Raw genomic sequence first — 21683 nt, forward strand, 5'->3', positions numbered from 1 at the left:
ACCCTTCAACGGTCTCAACGTACCCTCCAAACCCACCTTAACCAGTTCACCACTTGGTGTAACCAGTGGCTCCTCCGTCTCAACCCCTCCAAAACCCAGGCAATCATCATAGGCCGCACCACTCGCTCCTTTCGCCTCCATGATTTCTACCTCACCCTTTATGGTCGTCCTATCCAACTCACCCCCACCCTGACATACCTTGGCCTCACCCTTGACCGACACCTCACCTGGACCCCTCATCTCCTGACCATCCAGCAGAAAGCCCATTCCCGCCTCCGCCTGCTGAAACTCCTGTCCGGCCGGACATGGGGATTGCATCCTTCTACCATCCTCCACACCTACAAATCCCTCATCCGTCCTATCCTCTGTTATGCCAGCGTCGCCTGGATCTCCGCCCCCACCTGCTTTTACAAGGCCCTCCAAATCCTTGAACGCCATGCGCTCCGCCTTGCCTTCTGTATCCGCCTTCCTTCCCCCACACGGCTCCTGTATGAACTGATCCCCTTCCCCCACCTCCTCTTGTTCCTCCAACATCTCCGCATCCTTTACATTGTTCGCAGGGTTGATCCCCCCCACCCTCTGGTTTCCTCCTTCCTCTCCACCCCCCGCCCGTTGCCGCGCCTCTATCGCTGTATCCCTCCCTCTCTCCACCTCCACACTCTCCATCTCCTTCATCAGGGCAATTTCCAACGCCTCCCCCTCCCGGATGACGAACCGCCGTGACATATACCCTTCCTTCCAACTATAACCCGGCCTTGTTCCCCCACCCCCACCCCAGGGCCCCCTTCTCCTCTTTCCTCCTTCTCCCAGAGCGGATTTTCCTCCATCCCCCCCTCCCCTGAGACCCTGCACCCCATACTTGCCTCTCTCCTTCCCACATCCCTCCCTACCTGGCCCTCTTCTGCACGCCCCCCATTCCCCTCCCCCATCTCTTCCCCTCCCTCCCTTCTTCAGGTCTCCCTCATCTCCTTGAACCTGGCAGATCCTCTGTATTGATCATCATCAGTGTGCCACGTCAGTGTTGTGTTTAGTGCTGTTTCTCGTGTGCGTCAAGAGGTGTGATTTTAATTGTGTACTGCCTTGAGGTTGGCCGTCAGTGTTAGGTTGTGTGCTATGCCATCCGTCAACACCTTTATGCTCCAGTCATACTGTGCCTTGTGTTCTTTTAATCGTCGCAGTGTGTGGCTTTTTGTGTGTGCTACTTTTCAACAGTTTTTTATCTCCATTTTACAGTCACCCCGTTTTTTGTATATTGCCTTCCATGATGTTCTCCCTTTTTTATATCTATGTTCTCCTTCTCTCCTTTGCTGTTTTTAAATGTCTTGTATTGTTTTGTTCTATGTCTTTCGGCTGAAGAGCAGCGCATATGCTGCTGCCAGCCCGCCCCGATGGGGAATTGAAATACAATAAAGAAAAAAAAAAAGAAAAAAAAAAGTCCGACTCGTCAGTCGGCACGACTCAACAGGACCAGCCATACCTCTGAGGATGTCCAACGTAGTATTGGACGAAACGTTAGGAATAGAAGTATTCCATGGACCATGGCTATATGGAATAAGTTCACAGATACGTGAGATAGGAGGCTTCTTAAATAATAAAACCCAGTATGTGGTCCTCGACGGCGAGGGTTTATCAGAGACAAGGGTACCATCAGGGAAGCGTGGTAGGATCGCTGCTGTTCTCTATATACATATATTATCTGGCGGACAGGGAGGGCAGCAACCTGCGGTTGTTTGCTGATGATGGCATGGTGTACAGTAAGGTGTCGAAGTAGAGTGACTGTAGGAAGATACTAGACGACGTAGACAAAATTTTCAGTTGTTGTGATGAATGGCAGCTAGCCCTATATGTGGAAAAATGTAAGCAAATTCGGAAGAGTAGGAAGAACAAACCTGTAATGTTCGGATACAGAGTCACTAGTGTCCTGTTTGACACAATCAAGTCGTTTAAATATCTGGGCGTAACGTTGCAAAGCGGTATGAGGTGTAACGACCATGTGAAATCTATGGTGGCGAAGGCAAATGGTCGTCTTCGGTCTGTTGGGAGAATTTTAGGAAAGAGTGGTCTGCCAGTAAAGAAGACGGCATATATCGCGCTCGTGCGACCTATTTTTGAGTACTGCTCGATTGTTTCGAGTCCATGCCAGGTCGGATTGAAGGAAAACGACGAAGCAATTCAGAGGTGGGCTGCTATATTTGTTACCGGTAGGTTCGAACAACACGTCTAAGTGTTACGGAGATGCTTCGGAAACTCAAACGGGAATCCCTGAAAGAAAGGACGATGGTCGTTCAGCTAAGGACAAAAATAACGGAAAAATTATCTTCCAAACACCACAAAACTATAGAATTTTTTTTTTAAAATAGTTGTTCCATCTTCCAAAAACACTTTTCAGAAAATTTAGAGAACCGGCACTTGAAGCTGATTGCCGAACGATTGTACTGCCGCCGACATACATCGCACGTAAGGACCACGAAGATAATATACGAGAAAGTAGGGCTCATACGGAGGCAGACAGACAGTCGTTTGCCGCGCGGGATAGCCGCGCGGTCTTAGGCGCCTCGTCACGGTCGGCGCGGCTGCCCCCGTCGGAGGTTCGGTTCCTCCCTCGGGCATGTGTGTGTGTATGTTGTCCTTAGCGTAAGTTAGTTTAAATTAGATTAAGTAGTGCATAAGCTTAGGGGCCAATGACCTCAGCAGTTTGGTCCCTCAAGACCTTACCACAATTTTTTTTTTTTTTAAAAAAGACAGTCGTTTTTCCGTCGCTCTGTTAGCGAGTGGAGCAGGAGGGGAATTGACAAGTAGCAAATGACAAATGACCATACGGTGGCTTGAGGAGTATCTATGTAGATGTAGATATGAGACACAGTTCATCTTACAGAAAGTCGGAATACATAATCATAGTTAAATAAATAGTAGTGACAATATGTTAGTGGCCAAATCAAAATTCGTAACAGTTATTCTTGACGATGGTCGTTCAGCTAAGGACAAAAATAACGGAAAAAGTGTCTTCCAAACACCACAAAACTATAGAATTTTTTTAAAAAAATAGTTGTTCCATCTATACATGGTGTCACAGCAGGAACGTTCATTGTCCAGAGATATGACAGGAACGGTCATTCGCAGCAAAAATGTCTAATAAACATGGGGTCTAACACGCATACCTACAGATCTACGAGAACTACTTTACCTTCGACATTCATAAACATATCTCTTCTACATCAAGTTCTCTCCTTTCCGTATCTTTGGATGAGGTACTGCGTATAAAAACAAGAAAAAAATGTCTCGTAAATTGGGCTATAAAATGCTTACCTCAAGAGCAATGAACATTTCTTCAGTTGAAGAGATGTGTTTCTCAATAACGAAGTTGAACAAGTGTTCATGGGTCTTAATGTATTCATTTTACACCCCATATTTACTAGAATTTTTTCCGGAACCCAATCGAACGGCTCTGGAATGAGTTTGACAGTCGACTTCACACCAGACCCCAGTGTCCGATGTCTCTGAATTCTCTGGTTTTGTCTCCTGAGCAATAATGGGCTGTCATTCCACCACAATGATTCAGACGCCTCAATGAACGTGTTCCTAGCAGAGATCAGGCCGTCACAAAGACGATGGGTGGACCCATCTCATATTAATGTCCACTTATATGGTCACGTGGCGGCAACAGCGTTAACATTAAAGGCTGTAGTTTTGACTTAGGTTCGGCATGGTTTCGAAAGACAGCTGAACTTCGTTCTGAGTATACCAATCTTGAATCAGAAGCCGGAATTTTTCTGAAATATATGTTTGGTTAAAAAATGGCTCATATGGCACTAAGCACTATGTGACTTAACATCTGAGGTCATGAGTCCCCTAGACTTAGAACTACTTAAACCTAACTAACCGAAGGACATCAAACACAGCCATGCCCGAGGCAGGGTTCGAACCTGCGACCGTAGCAGCAGCGTGGTTCCGGACTGAAGCGCCTAGAACAGATCGGCCACAGCGGCCGGCTATGTTTGGTTCAAGATTTCTACCTCCCCCAGTCGCGGATGTGTTCGTAGCGTTGCATATTACAGCTCCCATCACAATCAGTTAATTTTGTTTCTAAACGATGTACTAGACAACTATGTAGGTGAAGATGTTAAATTTCACTATAATTTGTGTACCGGTACATAAACAGATGACATCAGAACTACAAATGGTGCAGAGTCGTTTCATCGAGATTTAAAACAACAATTTTACAAATCCTGTCCTTCTCGTCACGATTTACCGAAATTCTAAATCGTTGACTTTCCGTATATTACTAAGAGCTGCGACCTTTCTGACAGGATATCACAAATCCAGTCGCATACCTGAGGTGATATTCTATAGCATGCAGCTTTCTTAGAAGTCGCTCGTGGGGAACGATGTCAAAAGCCTTCTTGAAATGTAAAAATATGGAATCAATGTGACACACCCTCACGATAGCACTCATTACTTCATAAGAATAAAGAGCTATATTTTCTGAATCCGTGCTGACTGCGTCTCAATAAATCGTTTCCTTCTAGGTAATTCATAATGTTCGAACACAGTATATGTTCCAAAACCCCAATGCTATCGACGTTAGCGATATAGGTTTGTAATTCAACGTTAGCGATATAGGTCTGTAATTCAGCGGATTACTCCTATTTCCTTTCTTGGGCATTGGTGTGACTTGTGCAGCTTTTCAGTTTTTAGGTATAGAACTTCCGATGAGCGAGTGGTTGTATAAAATTTGCTAAATACAGGGTGTTTCAAAAATGACCGGTATATTTGAAACGGTAATAAAAACTAAACGAGCAGCGATAGAAATACACCGTTTGTTGCAATATGCTTGGGACAACAGTACATTTTCAGGCAGACAAACTTTCGAAATTACAGTAGTTACAATTGTCAACAACAGATGGCGCTGCGGTCTGGGAAACTCTATAGTACGATATTTTCCACATATCCACCATGCGTAGCAATAATATGGCGTAGTCTCTGAATGAAATTACCCGAAACCTTTGACAACGTGTCTGGCGGAATGGCTTCACATGCAGATGAGATGTACTGCTTCAGCTGTTCAATTGTTTCTGGATTCTGGCGGTACACCTGGTCTTTCAAGTGTCCCCACAGAAAGAAGTCACAGGGGTTCATGTCTGGCGAATAGGGAGGCCAATCCACGCCGCCTCCTGTATGTTTCGGATAGCCCAAAGCAATCACACGGTCATCGAAATATTCATTCAGGAAATTAAAGACGTCGGCCGTGCGATGTGGCCAGGCACCATCTTGCATAAACCACGAGGTGTTCGCAGTGTCGTCTAAGGCAGTTTGTACCGCCACAAATTCACGAAGAATGTCCAGATAGCGTGATACAGTAATCGTTTCCGATCTGAAAAATGGGCCAATGATTCCTTTGGAAGAAATGGCGGCCCAGACCAGTACTTTTTGAGGATGCAGGGACGATGGGACTGCAACATGGGGCTTTTCGGTTCCCCATATGCGCCAGTTCTGTGTACTATATCGTTAGCGAATGTCTCTCGTGCAGCAATGGTAGCGGCGCTGAGGGGTTGCCGCGTTTGAATTTTGTATGGATAGAGGTGTAAACTCTGGCGCATGAGACGATACGTGGACGTTGGCGTCATTTGGACCGCAGCTGCAACACGGCGAACGGAAACCCGAGGCCGCTGTTGGATCACCTGCTGCACTAGCTGCGCGTTGCCCTCTGTGGTTGCCGTACGCGGTCGCCCTACCTTTCCAGCACGTTCATCCGTCACGTTCCCAGTCCGTTGAAATTTTTCAAACAGATCCTTTATTGTATCGCTTTTCGGTCCTTTGGTTACATTAAACCTCCGTTGAAAACTTCGTCTTGTTGCAACAACACTGTGTTCTAGGCGGTGGAATTCCAACACCAGAAAAATCCTCCGTTCTAAGGAATAAACCATGTTGTCCACAGCACACTTGCACGTTATGAACAGCACACGCTTACAGCAGAAAGACGACGTACAGAATGGCGCACCCACAGACTGCGTTGTCTTCTATATCTTTCAAATCACTTGCAGCGCCATCTGCTGTTGAAAATTGTAACTACTGTAACTTCAAAAGTTTGTCCGCCTGAAAATGTACTGTTGTCCCAAGCATATTGCAACAAACGGTGTATTTCTATCGCTGCTCATTTAGTTTTTATTGCCATTTCAAATATACCGGTCATTTTTGAAACACCCTGTATGAAGCTATTGCATCAGCACACTCTGAAAGGAGTATGCTGATACAGTCTGGACCGGAAGCCTTGCCTTTATCAAGCGATTTACGCTGCTTCGCAATACCGAGGATATCTACTTCCAAGTTACTCATACTGGCAGTTATTCTAAATTCGAATTTTGGAATATTTACTTCGTCATCTTTGGTGAAGGAGTTTCGGAAAGCACTGCTTAGTAACTCTGCTTTAGTAGCACTGTCATCAGTGACACGACCATTGTTATCGCGGAGTGAAGATACTGATTGCGTCTTGTCACTGGTTTCATTTTCGTATGACGAGAATCTCTCTTGGTTTTCTGTCAGATTTCGAGACAGAGCTTCGTTGTGGAAACTATTAAAAGCATCAGGCATTTAAGTTCTGGCTAAATTTCGGGCTTGTGTAAAACTTCGGCACTCTTGGAAATCTTGTGGTCCTTAAAATTTGGCGCCGGCCGGAGTGGCCGAGCGGTTCTAGGCACTACAGTCTGGAACCGCGCGACCGCTACGGTCACAGGTTTGAATCCTGCCTCGGGCATGGATGTGTGTGATGTCCTTAGGTTAGTTAGGTTTAAGTAGTTCTAAGTTCTAGGGGACTGATGACCACAGAAGTTAAGTCCCATAGTGCTCAGAGCCATTTGAACCTTAAAATTTGGCATGCTTTTTCGATGCATCTGCAACAGAGTTCTGGGTGATCAGCACCATCTCTTATTAATTTGTTTGATGTATATCTCTCATTACATGTCGGTATTGTTTATTACCGCACATGCAGGCAACGCAGCCAATTTTCAGTGTAAAAACAATAAAAAATTTATGATTATATTAGAACAAATAAGCCCTCGGTCACAAATATTAAGTCAAAATTGACCAGGTTTGGACGCTACTATGAGAGTCGTCTTCTGAATTAAACTAACTGTTCTAAGACATGTTAGGTATAAAATATATTAACAAAATTGAAGTTTGTACTGACTGGAAAGAGATGCAGTACTTACAAGTTCTTTTTTAAAATGTGACTTGTAAGTACTGCATCTCTTTCCAGCCAGTACATACTTCAATTTTATTAATATATTATATACCTAACATGTTTTAGAACAGTTAGTTTAATTCCTAAGACGACACTCATAGTAGCGTCGAAACCTGGTCAATTTGGACTTAATATTTGTGACCGTGGGGTTATTTGTTCTAATATAATTCTGACATGGTCACTGAACCTTAGCAGCTATGTTCAAAGTTTTAAAATTTATGATATTAGTATTGGGCCCATCGTTTTTGGTATCGGTAGGCTGACTGGTGGCAGTTCTAATAACACTTAATCCCTGCCGTTGGGGATGGCGGTAGCAAAGGATGATGGCTGAAACGAACTATGGAACGCTTGAAGCAACCACAGCAAAACTTGGTACAGGGGGTATAACATTGGCGGGTCAATTGGCAGTTTTTGTCTTACAGAGAAATAGGCCTGTGCACGAGCTCGCAGACGGAAATCACAGCTGACCACAGCGTCGCCACAGGGGTATAAAAGAATCTGGCTGCCCATAGGGGGTCTTAATGGTGGAGGTGGCGACTGAAGTAAGCCGGGCTATAGGCGCAAGGCAGCGGTAGGGGGAGGGACTAGAGGAAAAGGGGGGGGGAGAGCGAGAGGAATTGTTGCCGCCCCCGCATCGCCCGCGATGTATATTTCAGGGGCGGCTGCCGAGTGGCCAGCGGCCGTCCCCGCCGCCCCCGCCACCTCCCACGCCCTTAAGGCGACTGCATTAATAATGACCGCGACCGCAGTTTGCCGGGCTGCTGGGCGGCGGCGGGGGCGGGTCACGCGCTATCCGCCGCCCGCTGTGTGCGGGCGAGTCCGTGTGTACACTTTATTTGAGCCACGCGCGTACCGGGGCGGAAGCTCGGACACGGCGGAGCACACAATGCGGGAAATGGAACTTTAATTGAAGCGAAACAGTTAATGCGCGCGCGGCGGCGTTTGCAGGGTCCGCACCGCCCCCGCCTCCCACTCCCACCCGCGGGCCTGATGTATAACCCGCGTTGCGGGCCCAGGGGGCGGTCCAGCCTTGGAGAGGACGCCAAGAGCGCCGGGCGACGCTTCCAATGTTGCGACGAGGAATGGCGCCCGGTCTAAATTTGCATTCCAGCAGCTTCCAGGGCGGGGAACTGCGGGTGATGGGACGCCGCTGGACGCCGGGCGCCGTGTGGTGGAATGGGAGCAGAGGCGGGGAGAGGCGTGGACGGTGGCTGGAACGCTCCAATCGGTGTCCACAGGGTCACTGTGTTTACCAGCCTCCAGATTTTCATCGGTACCGAACGAGTGTTTCCATCCAGTGATGATGACAGGGCATTCTTATTCTGAGGGGGGTGAGAGGCGAAGTGGGTTCAAATGGCCGCTCACCATTCTGGTTAACGTTTTTCTTGATTTCCCTACATGACTTGGGAACCTGTCTTTGTCGTTCTTCAACATGACAACATCCAGATTACATCCCAGCAGTTTGGGTCGAAGATCAAAAATGGTTCAAATGGCTCTGAGCACTATGGGACTCAACTTCTGAGGTCATCAGTCCCCTAGAACTTAGAACTACTTAAACCTTATTAACTTAAAGACATCATACACATCCATGCCTGAGGCAGGATTCGAACCTGCGACCGTAGCGGTCACGTGGTTCCAGACTGAAGCGCCTAGAACCGCACGGCCACAGCGGCCGGTGGTCGAAGATCGCACAAGTTTTGACCCAGTCTACCAGGATAGCTTACCCCCTGTTTCCTTACGCAATTTCCAACGATTCTGGGTGGTTATTTCATCAAGATGAAGACAGGGTTCGTTCTACACTAGAGCTGCAAAACTATCGTTAATAAGCGCAGGCTACAGAGGGTTTCCTAGCTGCTTTCGTCATTGAAGGACGTACCAGCATTCCCTGTATGTTAGGTATGTTGCATACCGATCGGGCTTTACCTTGTAACGGTTGCTTTGTTTACGTATGCGAACAGATTCCACTTGAAAAGGTAATTGGTGAACGGTCTAAAAACTGAGTGAGAGTATATAAATGGACATGTAACCTTGACAGGTGGCAGAAGCCCCCTCTCATATTTCTATGTTACTCTGAGTAATTCGATTTTCCTCTCTAATTGCATGCGGTGAAAAGTTGCTATTCCTTCACTCGCGGACTTGCCACGCAGCCTCTCGTCACCCGGGTGGTCTGGTGACAGGCGGGCTCTGCTGATCGTGAAAGGGTTAAGCCGATGGGTGTGAGGGAGTCGAATGAATGCTTTCCAGATTGTCATAATAGCGGCGGAGACACGCCCGCAGGGGCCTGAAGGAGCGGCTAGGCTAGAGATTCCGTTACTTCGCAGAAACTTAGCGAAAACACTTTCTCGCGGGCTACCAGCGAGGCATGGGAATGACTTGTGTTCCCAGGCAGTCTGGGCGGGCAAATTCCCGCGTTTTCTGCAAAATCGTAACTGTGATTGGCTTGCTCAGGGCATAGCTCCGTGACGTAGCAAAATCGGCGCAGAAATTGGCGCCAAGAATCTCCATTAATGGAATGGTAGTGCTTCGGCAATAGAGTGGAATTCTCCGCCAGTTTTCGAGTTGCTGATTGGAACGTTTAACCACGGCCACTGTCGTGGGGGCGGGAATGTTCTGTGTTCGGTTTGTACGGGTGCTCTGGTGAAGGTCGGCTTTCGCCTTTTCGGTCGGAGTAGGTTACAAGACTGAGCTCTCACTGCTCTGGACAGCCTACCTTCCGTTGGCTGTCGAATATACTTTTATTTGATTGTAACTGTTTAACAAAGTTGATGAAGTTTCGACTTCAACGTAACTTTCGGAGTACAGTTGGCAATTGAGCGTTCTGCGTACAGGTGGCCTATGTTGTCTGTCTTCGGCAGTTCTGGCTAAAGTTGACTGTATTGGAGTTACTGTGTGACTTCGCTTGTTAAAATCAGTCACTGTACCACCAGTGATTGTGTGGCGGGCCTTCTTCATCTCCCTCAGAGGCGCATTTGTATTGCTAGGAAGTCTTTAGTCTGGAACAACCAGACCCGGATAATTTGTTTCGGGCTATACCCGCGACATTATCATCACCACGACAGGACGTCGAAGCAACCAGCCATCGCCTCCGGTACGCCAGATCGTGTTCTTGCTGTTAAGAAGACAGTTTGGTAATGTATGTCCGCAGCACCGGCAGATAGGGATTTTCCTACATCTACATCTACATCTATACTCCGCGAGCCACCTTACGGTGTGTGGCGGAGGGTACTTATTGTACCACTATCTGATCCCCCCTTCCCTGTTCCATTCACGAATTGTGCGTGGAAAGAACGACTGCTTGTAAGTCTCCGTATTTGCTCTAATTTCTCGGATCTTTTCGTTGTGATCATTACGCGAGATATATGTGGGCGGTAGTAATATGTTGCCCATCTCTTCCCGGAATGTGCTCTCTCGTAATTTCGATAATAAACCTCTCCGTATTGCGTAACGCCTTTCTTGAAGTGTCCGCCACTGGAGCTTGTTCAGCATCTCCGTAACGCTCTCGCGCTGACTAAATGTCCCCATGACGAATCGCGCTGCTTTTCGCTGGATCATGTCTATCTCTTCTATTAATCCAACCTGGTAAGGGTCCCATACTGATGAGCAATACTCAAGAATCGGACGAACAAGCGTTTTGTAAGCTACTTCTTTCGTCGATGAGTCACATTTTCTTAGAATTCTTCCTATGAATCTCAACCTGGCGCCTGCTTTTCCCACTATTTGTTTTATGTGATCATTCCACTTCAGATCGCTCCGGATAGTAACTCCTAAGTATTTTACGGTCGTTACCGCTTCCAATGATTTACCACCTATGGCATAATCGTACTGGAATGGATTTCTGCCCCTATGTATGCGCATTATATTACATTTATCTACGTTTAGGGAAAGCTGCCAGCTGTCGCACCATTCATTAATCCTCTGCAGGTCCTCCTGGAGTACGTACGAGTCTTCTGATGTTGCTACTTTCTTGTAGACAACCGTGTCATCTGCAAATAGCCTCACGGAGCTACCGATGTTGTCAACTAAGTCATTTATGTATATTGTAAACAATAAAGGTCCTATCACGCTTCCCTGCGGTACTCCCGAAATTACCTCTACATCTGCAGATTTTGAACCGTTAAGAATGACATGTTGTGTTCTTTCTTCTAGGAAATCCTGAATCCAATCACAAACCTGGTCCGATATTCCGTAAGCTCGTATTTTTTTCACTAAACGTAAGTGCGGAACCGTATCAAATGCCTTCCTGAAGTCCAGGAATACGGCATCAATCTGCTCGCCAGTGTCTACGGCACTGTGAATTTCTTGGGCAAATAGGGCGAGCTGAGTTTCACATGATCTCTGTTTGCGGAATCCATGTTGGTTATGATGAAGGAGATTTGTATTATCTAGGAACGTCATAATACGAGAACACAAAACATGTTCCATTATTCTACAACAGATTGACGTAAGCGAAATAGGCCTATAATTATTCGCATCTGATTTATGACCCTTCTTGAAAATGGGAACGACCTGCGCTTTCTTCCAGTCGCTAGGTACTTTACGTTCTTCCAGCGATCTACGATAAATTGCTGATAGAAAGGGGGCAAGTTCTTTAGCACAATCACTGTAGAATCTTAAGGGTATCTCGTCTGGTCCGGATGCTTTTCCGCTACTAAGTGATAGCAGTTGTTTTTCAATTCCGATATCGTTTATTTCAATATTTTCCATTTTGGCGTCTGTGCGACGGCTGAAGTCAGGGACCGTGTTACGATTTTCCGCAGTGAAACAGTTTCGGAACACTGAATTCAGTATTTCTGCCTTTCTTCGGTCGTCCTCTGTTTCGGTGCCATCGTGGTCAACGAGTGACTGAATAGGGGATTTAGATCCGCTTACCGATTTTACATATGACCAAAACTTTTTAGGGTTCTTGTTTAGATTGTTTGCCAATGTTTTATGTTCGAATTCGTTGAATGCTTCTCTCATTGCTCTCTTTACGCTCTTTTTCGCTTCGTTCAGCTTTTCCTTATCAGCTATGATTCGACTACTCTTAAACCTATGATGAAGCTTTCTTTGTTTCCGTAGTACCTTTCGTACATGATTGTTATACCACGGTGGATCTTTCCCCTCGCTTTGGACCTTAGTCGGTACGAACTTATCTAAGGCGTACTGGACGATGTTTCTGAATTTTTTCCATTTTTGTTCACATCCTCTTCCTCAGAAATGAACGTTTGATGGTGGTCACTCAGATATTCTGCGATTTGTGCCCTATCACTCTTGTTAAGCAAATATATTTTCCTTCCTTTCTTGGCATTTCTTATTACACTTGTAGTCATTGATGCAACCACTGACTTATGATCACTGATACCCTCTTCTACATTCACGGAGTCGAAAAGTTCCGGTCTATTTGTTGCTATGAGGTCTAAAACGTTAGCTTCACGAGTTGGTTCTCTAACTATCTGCTCGAAGTAATTCTCGGACAAGGCAGTCAGGATAATGTCACAAGAGTCTCTGTCCCTGGCTCCAGTTCTGATTGTGTGACTATCCCATTCTATACCTGGTAGATTGAAGTCTCCCCCTATTACAATAGTATGATCACGAAACTTCTTCACGACGTTCTGCAGGTTCTCTCTGAGGCGCTCAACTACTACGGTTGCTGATGCAGGTGGTCTATAGAAGCATCCGACTATCATATCTGACCCACCTTTGATACTTAACTTAACCCAGATTATTTCACATTCGCATTCGCTAATAACTTCACTGGATATTATTGAATTCTTTACTGCTATAAATACTCCTCCACCATTGGCATTTATCCTATCATTGCGGTATATATTCCATTCTGTGTCTAGGATTTCGTTACTGTTCACTTTCGGTTTTAACCAACTTTCCGTTCCTAATACTATATGCGCACTATTTCCTTCAATAAGAGATACTAATTCAGGAACCTTGCCCTGGATACTCCTGCAGTTTACCAATATTACGTTAACTTTTCCTGTTTTTGGTCTCTGAGGACGGACATTCTTTATCAACGATGATAATGTCCTCTCTGGTAAGCCGTCAGGTATTTTATCGTTTCGCCCAAGGGGGGGTCCCTCTAACCTAAAAAACCCCCGTGTGCACGCCACACGTACTCTGCTACCCTAGTAGCTGCTTCCGGTGTGTAGTGCACGCCTGACCTGTCTAGGGGGGCCCTACAGTTCTCCACCCAATAACGGAGGTCGATGAATTTGCAACCATTATAGTCGCAGAGTCGTCTGAGCCTCTGGTTTAGACCCTCCACACGGCTCCAAACCAGAGGACCGCGATCGACTCTGGGCACTATGCTGCAGATATTAAGCTCAGCTTGCACTCCGCGTGCGATGCTGGTTGTCTTCACCAAATCAGCCAGCCGCCGGAAGGAACCAAGGACGGCCTCAGAACCCAAGCGGCAGGCGTCATTCGTTCCGACATGTGCTACTATCTGCAGCCGGTCACACCCAGTGCGTTCAATAGCTGCCGGAAGGGCCTCCTCCACATTACGGACGAGACCCCCCGGCAAGCACACCGAGTGCACACTGGCATTCTTCCCCGACCTACCCGCTATTTTCCTGAGGGGCTCCATAACCCGCCTAACGTTGGAGCTCCCTATAACTAATAGGCCCGCCCTCTGTGACTGTCGGGACCTTGCCGGAGAATCGGCCACTGGCCCAACAGGCGAGGCACCCTGTGGTGGCTCGGAAACGATGTCATCACCACTAGGAAGCACCCCGTACCTGTTGGGAAGGGGTAAGGCAGCTGCCACGCGGCCAGATCCCACCTTCGCCTTTCGGCCAGGCACGCGCGAGCCCACCACTGTCCGCCATTCACCCTGGAGTGATGGCTGACCGGTAAGATGCTCACTGCCGGAAGACGCAGCGACATCAGGGGTTCCATGTGATTCCAAGGCCACCGAAGTAGGCATAGGTCTCACCACAGTTGCCCCAACACCACTACGAGCCGACGCCTGCGCCTCGAGCTCGATGAGCCTAACAGACAAAGCCTCCACCTGCCCCCGAAGAGTGGCCAATTCTCCTTGCGTCCGCTCACAACAACCACAGTCCCTACACATGACTATGTTTACCCTACTCTATACGGTGACAAATTCCCAAGATAATCTTCTGATGAGCTACTCTGATAATCAAGAAACACTCACTGAAATACGAGACGCGAAAACTACGCTAGGTTTTCCCAGAAAAACTATTTAAAAGCTAAGCGCAGCAAATAAGTACAAAAACGCTTTATACAAACAGTACTCGCTGCTGCTGGTGCTGTCGCTCTGGCTGTCACAAGACAACTGCTGATTCAGGTGACTAGTGGCTAACGGCCGCGAAACAAACAAAAGACGGTTTTAGGGCGCTTTCTGTTCTAAACGATCAAGAAAACACTAAGAAATCTAACACGAAAACTACGTAAAGTTTTATCAAGAACAGTTACTATGCAGAGCAGATAAACACAAATAGAATCCCTTCCTTAGTGGAAGGTCGTAAACAAAATGCAAAATAAACGCTTTATACAAACAGTACTCGCTGCTGCTGGTGCTGTCGCTCTGGCTGTCACAAGACAACTCCTAGGTGATAATCAGAGCTCAGCAGAGCGCGCCTGTTCGTCTTTTTCTAACTTTGTTCTGTCTTGGGTGTTCATTGTCTGAGTTCTCACTACTATAGCAGCAATTAATGTTGGGTTGGGTGTGTGTTTCTCTTAAGATTTGCATTGAAAGGAATTGGCTCCACATACCACGTCATCATAAATGTCACAATCTAGTTTAGAGACAACGTCACCTTCACAGCATGTATTTGAGTATCCAATTTGAGCCAATTTGATGTATTGTAAATGTTTCATGTATTTTGTTTATTATTTTGACTTTAGTCATAATAAATCATGTTGTTATTTTGGACAGAACTTTCATTCTGTTAATCGGTAGAGCAACCCTTTCATTTCTCACTACGTTAATGAAACTTTCCTTTATTTAACTTATTTACCAAATTAAATTATTGCAGGTGTCAAACCCTTTTCTACTCCGCTTGCAGGGTCGATTACAGTCAGTTCGCGTTTCTTTTTGATCCACGTGCAACAGCAAAACTCGGATTTAGAGTACGGGGGGGGGGGCTTAGAGCATCATTTATATATGAAGATTCTAGAAGAATTTAGTGTTAAATACACTGCTAGCCCTGGCACCTCGCAACCTTTCTGCTACTTCAAAATAAACAATGTTTGTAGCAAAGTTGAAGTTATGGATGTCTGATTCAAGTTTTATTCGGAACTTGTTCAATTCTAACGTAAAACAGAATGCTGCAGTAAAAATAAAATAAATAATATAGATCTGTAACACAGCGCTAGAAAAGGCATTGCCCTTAAAAAATGTAAAATTTAAGGAAAACAGAAAACAAAAATATATCAAACATCGATCAGCACTTCGTTGAACTTATATAAAACATGTTTCTGATATTCATTGACAATTTGCGAATTTTTCGATAATCACAGCTAACTATTGTCTTCAATCAAGATGAAGAAAGTTCTGCTGAATACAACACAACAACCATAATTGCACATATTTTTTATGTTTGTGCATTTAAATTGTACTTGCATCAAAAGTATTTCTTTTGCTTGCGTAAAAGTACAGAAGTTACGTGATCAACTAATTTTTATTACTTATTAATCGCAATTTGTATTCGTTAAGGGTTGTAAAATACACAGTGGACAGACACTGAAAGAAGTACGTTTCTAATTCGATGCAAAACAAAAAAATCGAATTGAATTCGGGTTGCTACGAAGCCCGTCCAGCCATTTTGTACACTCATGAATACATGTGTATCTTCTTTTGCCGTTACTATTATTACCATTACTATCTTTCGAACATTCCCTGTTAAAAATAGTGTTTGAACTTGTATTCCTTCATTATGATATCTTTGTATTTTTTATCTCTTCTCAAATTCTCTTCATTTGTCAACTTTTTTTTTTCTCGCTCTCCTGTCCATTTAAATCGTGCCATCTTATTTCGGCTTGTTCTTCCTAGTTAATAGTTCGGGGTAACACGTGACACTACTGTGGCAGATGACAAAAATTAAAATTTATTTTAGTAATTCGCTCATAGTTTTGTGGAGGTTTCTAACTGCTAAGGTGAATGTCTACAGTGGTGACAATTTATTTTCTGTCGTGTTTACACAATTTAACATTTTGTGTACATTTAAGTAAGCAGGAATGACGTATTAGAAACGTTAAACATAAAGAAAACATAAAATAATGATGTTGTCAATAGTGGAAACATTTTATATCATTATAGCAATTTCACTTATTATTATTATGTTACACAGATTATATATATAGGGTGGGGGACGAGAAACAGACAAACCAAACCCGAGTACTAGACTGCTAATTGTCATCTACTGTTTCGAAGCTGTTGCGACTACGTAAATACAGACCTTTGCATTAGCTTATTTGTTATTTATTTATTACCTTATTATTAAATGTTTATCTATTTGTTGTTGTATCTGCTCGTGGCATGCAACAGTTTGTACATAATAGGCGTGCAGTCTGAACTCGGGGTGAGTTTTCCTGGCTCCCGTATGTTGGAGGGCTGGGGTTGAGAGCTAGATAGCGGAAAGTATGACTCTTAACAGTAATCCTATTCTTACAATCAACTTCTTTTTACGAAGTTTCTCAAACTCACGCATGTTGGTGACCATTTCCTGCCTATGGAGGATCTTCTCCTTTCACTGAGCCGGCCGCGGTGGCCGTGCGGTTCTAGGCGCTGCAGTCCGGAACCGCGGGACTGCTACGGTCGCAGGTTCGAATCCTGCCTCGGGCATGGATTATGTGATGTCCTTAGGTTAGTTAGGTTTAAGTAGTTCTAAGTTCTAGGGGAGTGATGACCTAAGATGTTAAGTCCCATAGTGCTCAGAGCCATTTGAACCTTTCACTGACGCCTGCGCTTTTGTACTGACGTAATGTATGAACAGGCTGTCTGAAGCAGGAGTCTCGTGAAAATATGATGCAGTTTCGACGACTGCGTAGTCCGAAAACCATTCAAGCAGTTACCTACATCGAGGAAGGCCCCAAACTGCACGTTTGGAAGTTGCCGTTTGAGGAACTCCAGAGGTCGAACCCGCAGCGAAAATGAATAGGCGTGCCGGTTAAGATAGGGCTCCGGTCCTATTCGCAGTCCCAAATTAAAAGCGGCCGCGACCGCTTAGGGAGATTTACTGCGCGGACAATGAATCAGCGAGGGGACGAAGCCACCGCGCATATCTAATTGAATTCGAGTATCAAATTCTTTCGCAGAACGCTATTATTCGCGCGAGCGCCATATATATCCGCGGCCGGCTGACCCCTTTTATCTGGTGCGGACACCCTACCCTGCCCTGCTCCATCCCGGCTCGCCCGTCCCCGGACGGAGTCCGCTATAAACAACATTGCCACGAGATGAACGCGCAAACGGCCCGCGCTACTTGTAGCGCCCGCTCTCGCAAGTTGCGTTCGGTCGCCATATATCTGCAAGGCGGGGGCGGCGCAGGGGCAGATGGCGATACGACGTAATGAGCTTTCTTCGTTAATTATCGGCTATCCCCACCCACTGCATCCCCCTGCCTGCCCCCTCGCTCGCGAGGCAATGCGTTTCCAGCGCGCGGTGTCGCGTCTCTACGCCCCCGCCGTGCCACAGTGGGCGGCTCCGCCCCCGCGGTGACCGGCGCCGCAAAACAGCGACGCCTGCAGAAACACTGTGCGCCGTTGCCTCCACTCCATGATGGTCAATTAGTAAGCGGCCGTGCCGCGCTGCGGGGTGGGGCGGTTGTGTCCGGCGGCCCGCGCCGCGGGGTCTGTCTTCGTTAAATTGTCGCCCCCCGCCGGTGCTGCCTCCGGGCGTAATGGTCACCGGCTGAAAGCGTGTTTTACAGCTGCCCACGCCCCAGCGCGGTTTAAGCGCTGTAAGCAGGCGCACAGCCGGCAGCAGCTAGCCGAGACCGCTGTCGCGACTACAGGGCATCGCATTCTGTGTCTCCGCCGCGGGAATGGCTTCATTTCTCGATTCAAAGCATAAATACGCATTTTTGGAAACTATTTATATACTCGCTGCGATCGCGTTTCATTATTTTTGTTATGATGAATGATGGTGGGTGGATAAGCTAGTAATTTATGCCTGTGTACATAGCGGTGTAGAGACGTATGTACACTACTGACCATTAACATTGCTACACGACGAAGAAATACAGATGATAAACGGGTATTCATTGGACAAATATATTATACCAGAACTGGCATGTGATTACATTTTCAAACAATTTGGGTGCATAGATCCTGAGAAATCAGTACCCAGAACAACCACCACTGGCCGTAATAACGGCCTTGATACGCCTGGGCATTGAGTCAAACAGAGCTTGGATGGCGTGTACAGGTACAGCTGCCCGTGCAGCTTCAACACGATACCACAGTTCGTCAAGAGTAGCGACTGGCGTATTGTGACGAGCCAGTTGCTCGGCCACCATTGACCAGACGTTTTCAATTGGCGAGAGATCTGGAGAATGTGCTGGCCAGGGCAGCAGTCGAACATTTTCTGTATCCAGAAAGACCCGTACAGGACCTGCAACATGCGGTCGTGCATTATCCTGCTGAAATGTAGGGTTTCGCAGGGATCGAATGAAGGATAGGGCCGCGGGTCGTAACACATCTGAAACGTAACGTCCACTGTTCAAAGTGCTGTCAATGTGGACAAGAGGTGACCGAGACGTGTAACCAATGGCACCCCATACCATCACGCCGGATGATACGCCAGTATGGCGATGACGATTACACGCTTGCAATGTTCGTTCACCGCGATGTCGCCAAACACGGATGCGACCATCATGATGCTGTAAACAGAACCTGGATTCATCCAAAAAATTACGTTTTGCCATTCGTGCACTGAGGTTCATCATTGAGTACACCACAGCAGGCGCTCCTATCTGTGATGCAGCGTCAAGGGTAACCGCAGCCATGGTCGCCGAGCTGATAGTCCATGCTGCTGCAAACGTCGTCGAACTGTTCGTGCAGATGGTTGTTGCCTTGCAAACGTCCCGATCTGTTGACTCAGGGATCGAGACGTGGCTGCACGATCCGTTACAACCATGCGGATAAGATGCCTGTCATCTCTACTGCTAGTGATACGAGGCCGTTGGGATCCAGCACGGCGTTCCGTGTTACTCTCCTGAACCCACCGATTCCATAATCTGCTAACAGTCATTGGATCTCGACCAACGCGACAGCAATGTCGCGATACAAAAAACCGCAATCGTGATAGGCTACAATCTGACCTTTGTCAAAGTCGGAAACGTTATGGCACGCATTTCTCCTCCTTACACGAGGCATCACAACAACGTTTCACCAGCCAACGCCGGTCAATTGCTGTTTGTGTATGAGTAATCGGTTGGAAACTTTCCTCATGTCAGCACGTTGTAGGTGTCGCCACCGGCGCCAACCTTGTGTGAATGCTCTGAAAAACTAATCATTTGCAGATCACGGGATCTTCTTCCTGTCGGTTAAATTTCACGTCTGTAGCACGTCATCTTCGTGGTGTAGCAATTTTGATGGCCAGTAGTGTATAAAACGTATGCTGCATCGGCAAGTAGGTACACAGTGAATATGCTTCTGTTTTATTTTGCTGTATGTGGAATATGAAAGCATGCATTATATTTTGTGATTAGATTTTAAAATGTCTCGATTCATTACTTTCATACGGAGGTAGAGTTTACAGGGGTTCTTCTGGCTCACGTATTGGTGGAAATGACATGTTGCCGCCAGAGCAACCTATACCAACCATTCTTCCTTCAGATTAAATGCACTGTAGTGCCTGCATTTTTGATCCACACCGTAAGATGACTAATTTATGTTTAGCAAAATTAGTAGATCATAATCGAATCCAGCCTCACCATAAGCCTCCCTCCTTCCACATGTGAAGGTACGACATCTCGCTATTTTTCGTACGGCCTTTAAACGACGCCGTCCTTGGGAGTGTTCCAACGTCTGGGAAGCTGTAAACTCAGCAGCTCCTAAGGCCTCCTGACGTTCCGCAACCAGCTTACGACGGATCCGAGGCTGCTGCGATGGTGAGAGGCACCCACATGCCTTGCTCATACTGTGGCATCAAGCAGTCAGGCCTGCAAGATGAGTGGTCTGCCAAGCGCGTGGATTCATTCTTATTTATCGAGTAATATGAACTCTCGTACTCTCAAATAAGTTACAAATTATCCTCCTGTATGAATAATACGCAACGGAAACGCACATCTGACTATCAGTAATTTACAGAACTCTGACTCTTCACTACGCACTGGCAATACCACTTTTTCTTTTTGTCTTTTATTTAACGGCTTTTATCAACATGTGGCCATCGCACTGAATATGAGTGGCGCACACATTATAAATTCTGGATATCATGACAACATACAATTCGAAGGAAAAGGCCACCAATCATTTTCTTTTCACTATTTTATTTATTCCGATAAATTCTATAACCTGACACACAAATTCTATAACCTACAACAATAACACATGAGAAATTCCGCCCAGTGGGCATGGCTTAACATTGGTGATTCTCTATCCTATGGTCTCGTAATTATTTAACGCTACAGTGCACTTTCTGGATAGGATGGTGGATCTTTTATTATACCTCACACTTCGACTCTCACAATCATCATCACGAAACTTTCCTCCAGACCGAGCGGTACCGAAGGAACAAGCATAACCCACAAATCTTTTAAAACTACCTCGCTACTCTCCCATGCAAACCACACATACCCAAATTACATGACATACACCACACTACAATATGAAATACTACACAGGGAATAGTCACAACATTATCACTTTCAGCTTTCCCACTTCAACTAATATTTATCCCAGTTTCACACGACAGTGCCCCACTTCGTAATTCTACTTTCCTACTTTGAACTCTGGAGATATATGCACGTCTTCCTGTGCAATGCAAGCCAAGTGGCGTTGCTGGATAGACGGCCGACTCACCTTGCTTCTCTCTCAGAGTTAGAATCTAGCGTCACACGGAATTATATCACGTAAGGTAATATTAAGAACGTATTCATCACACACGCGAGTCCTCAACTGATACCATGGACGAGTACTTCTCTTTATCCTTTGTCTCATACACAGATTGAGACTCACACAGTACTCACCACGCGGAAGTACTCGTCTCTAATTTCAAGTCCTGCACATGCCATTCCTTAAATATTTCAACTTATGGTACACACGCTTTTTCTTAAATATTTCAACTTACTGTACACATGCTAGTAATTCAGCTTAACTTAGGAACACGGAAGTATTTCAACTTATTGCTACACGTGGTTTCGTTGTGACCGTTGGTCACTTCCGAAGATTACTACAATCCCATTAATATTACCTGCCTGACATTTAATTCTCCCCACAAAAGTTCCTGAAATAGAGAAATTATTATTTCAAACTACTCTTAAAT

This window comes from Schistocerca americana, chromosome 8 (genome assembly GCF_021461395.2).
Source record: "Schistocerca americana isolate TAMUIC-IGC-003095 chromosome 8, iqSchAmer2.1, whole genome shotgun sequence".
Classification (NCBI taxonomy): domain Eukaryota; kingdom Metazoa; phylum Arthropoda; class Insecta; order Orthoptera; family Acrididae; genus Schistocerca; species Schistocerca americana.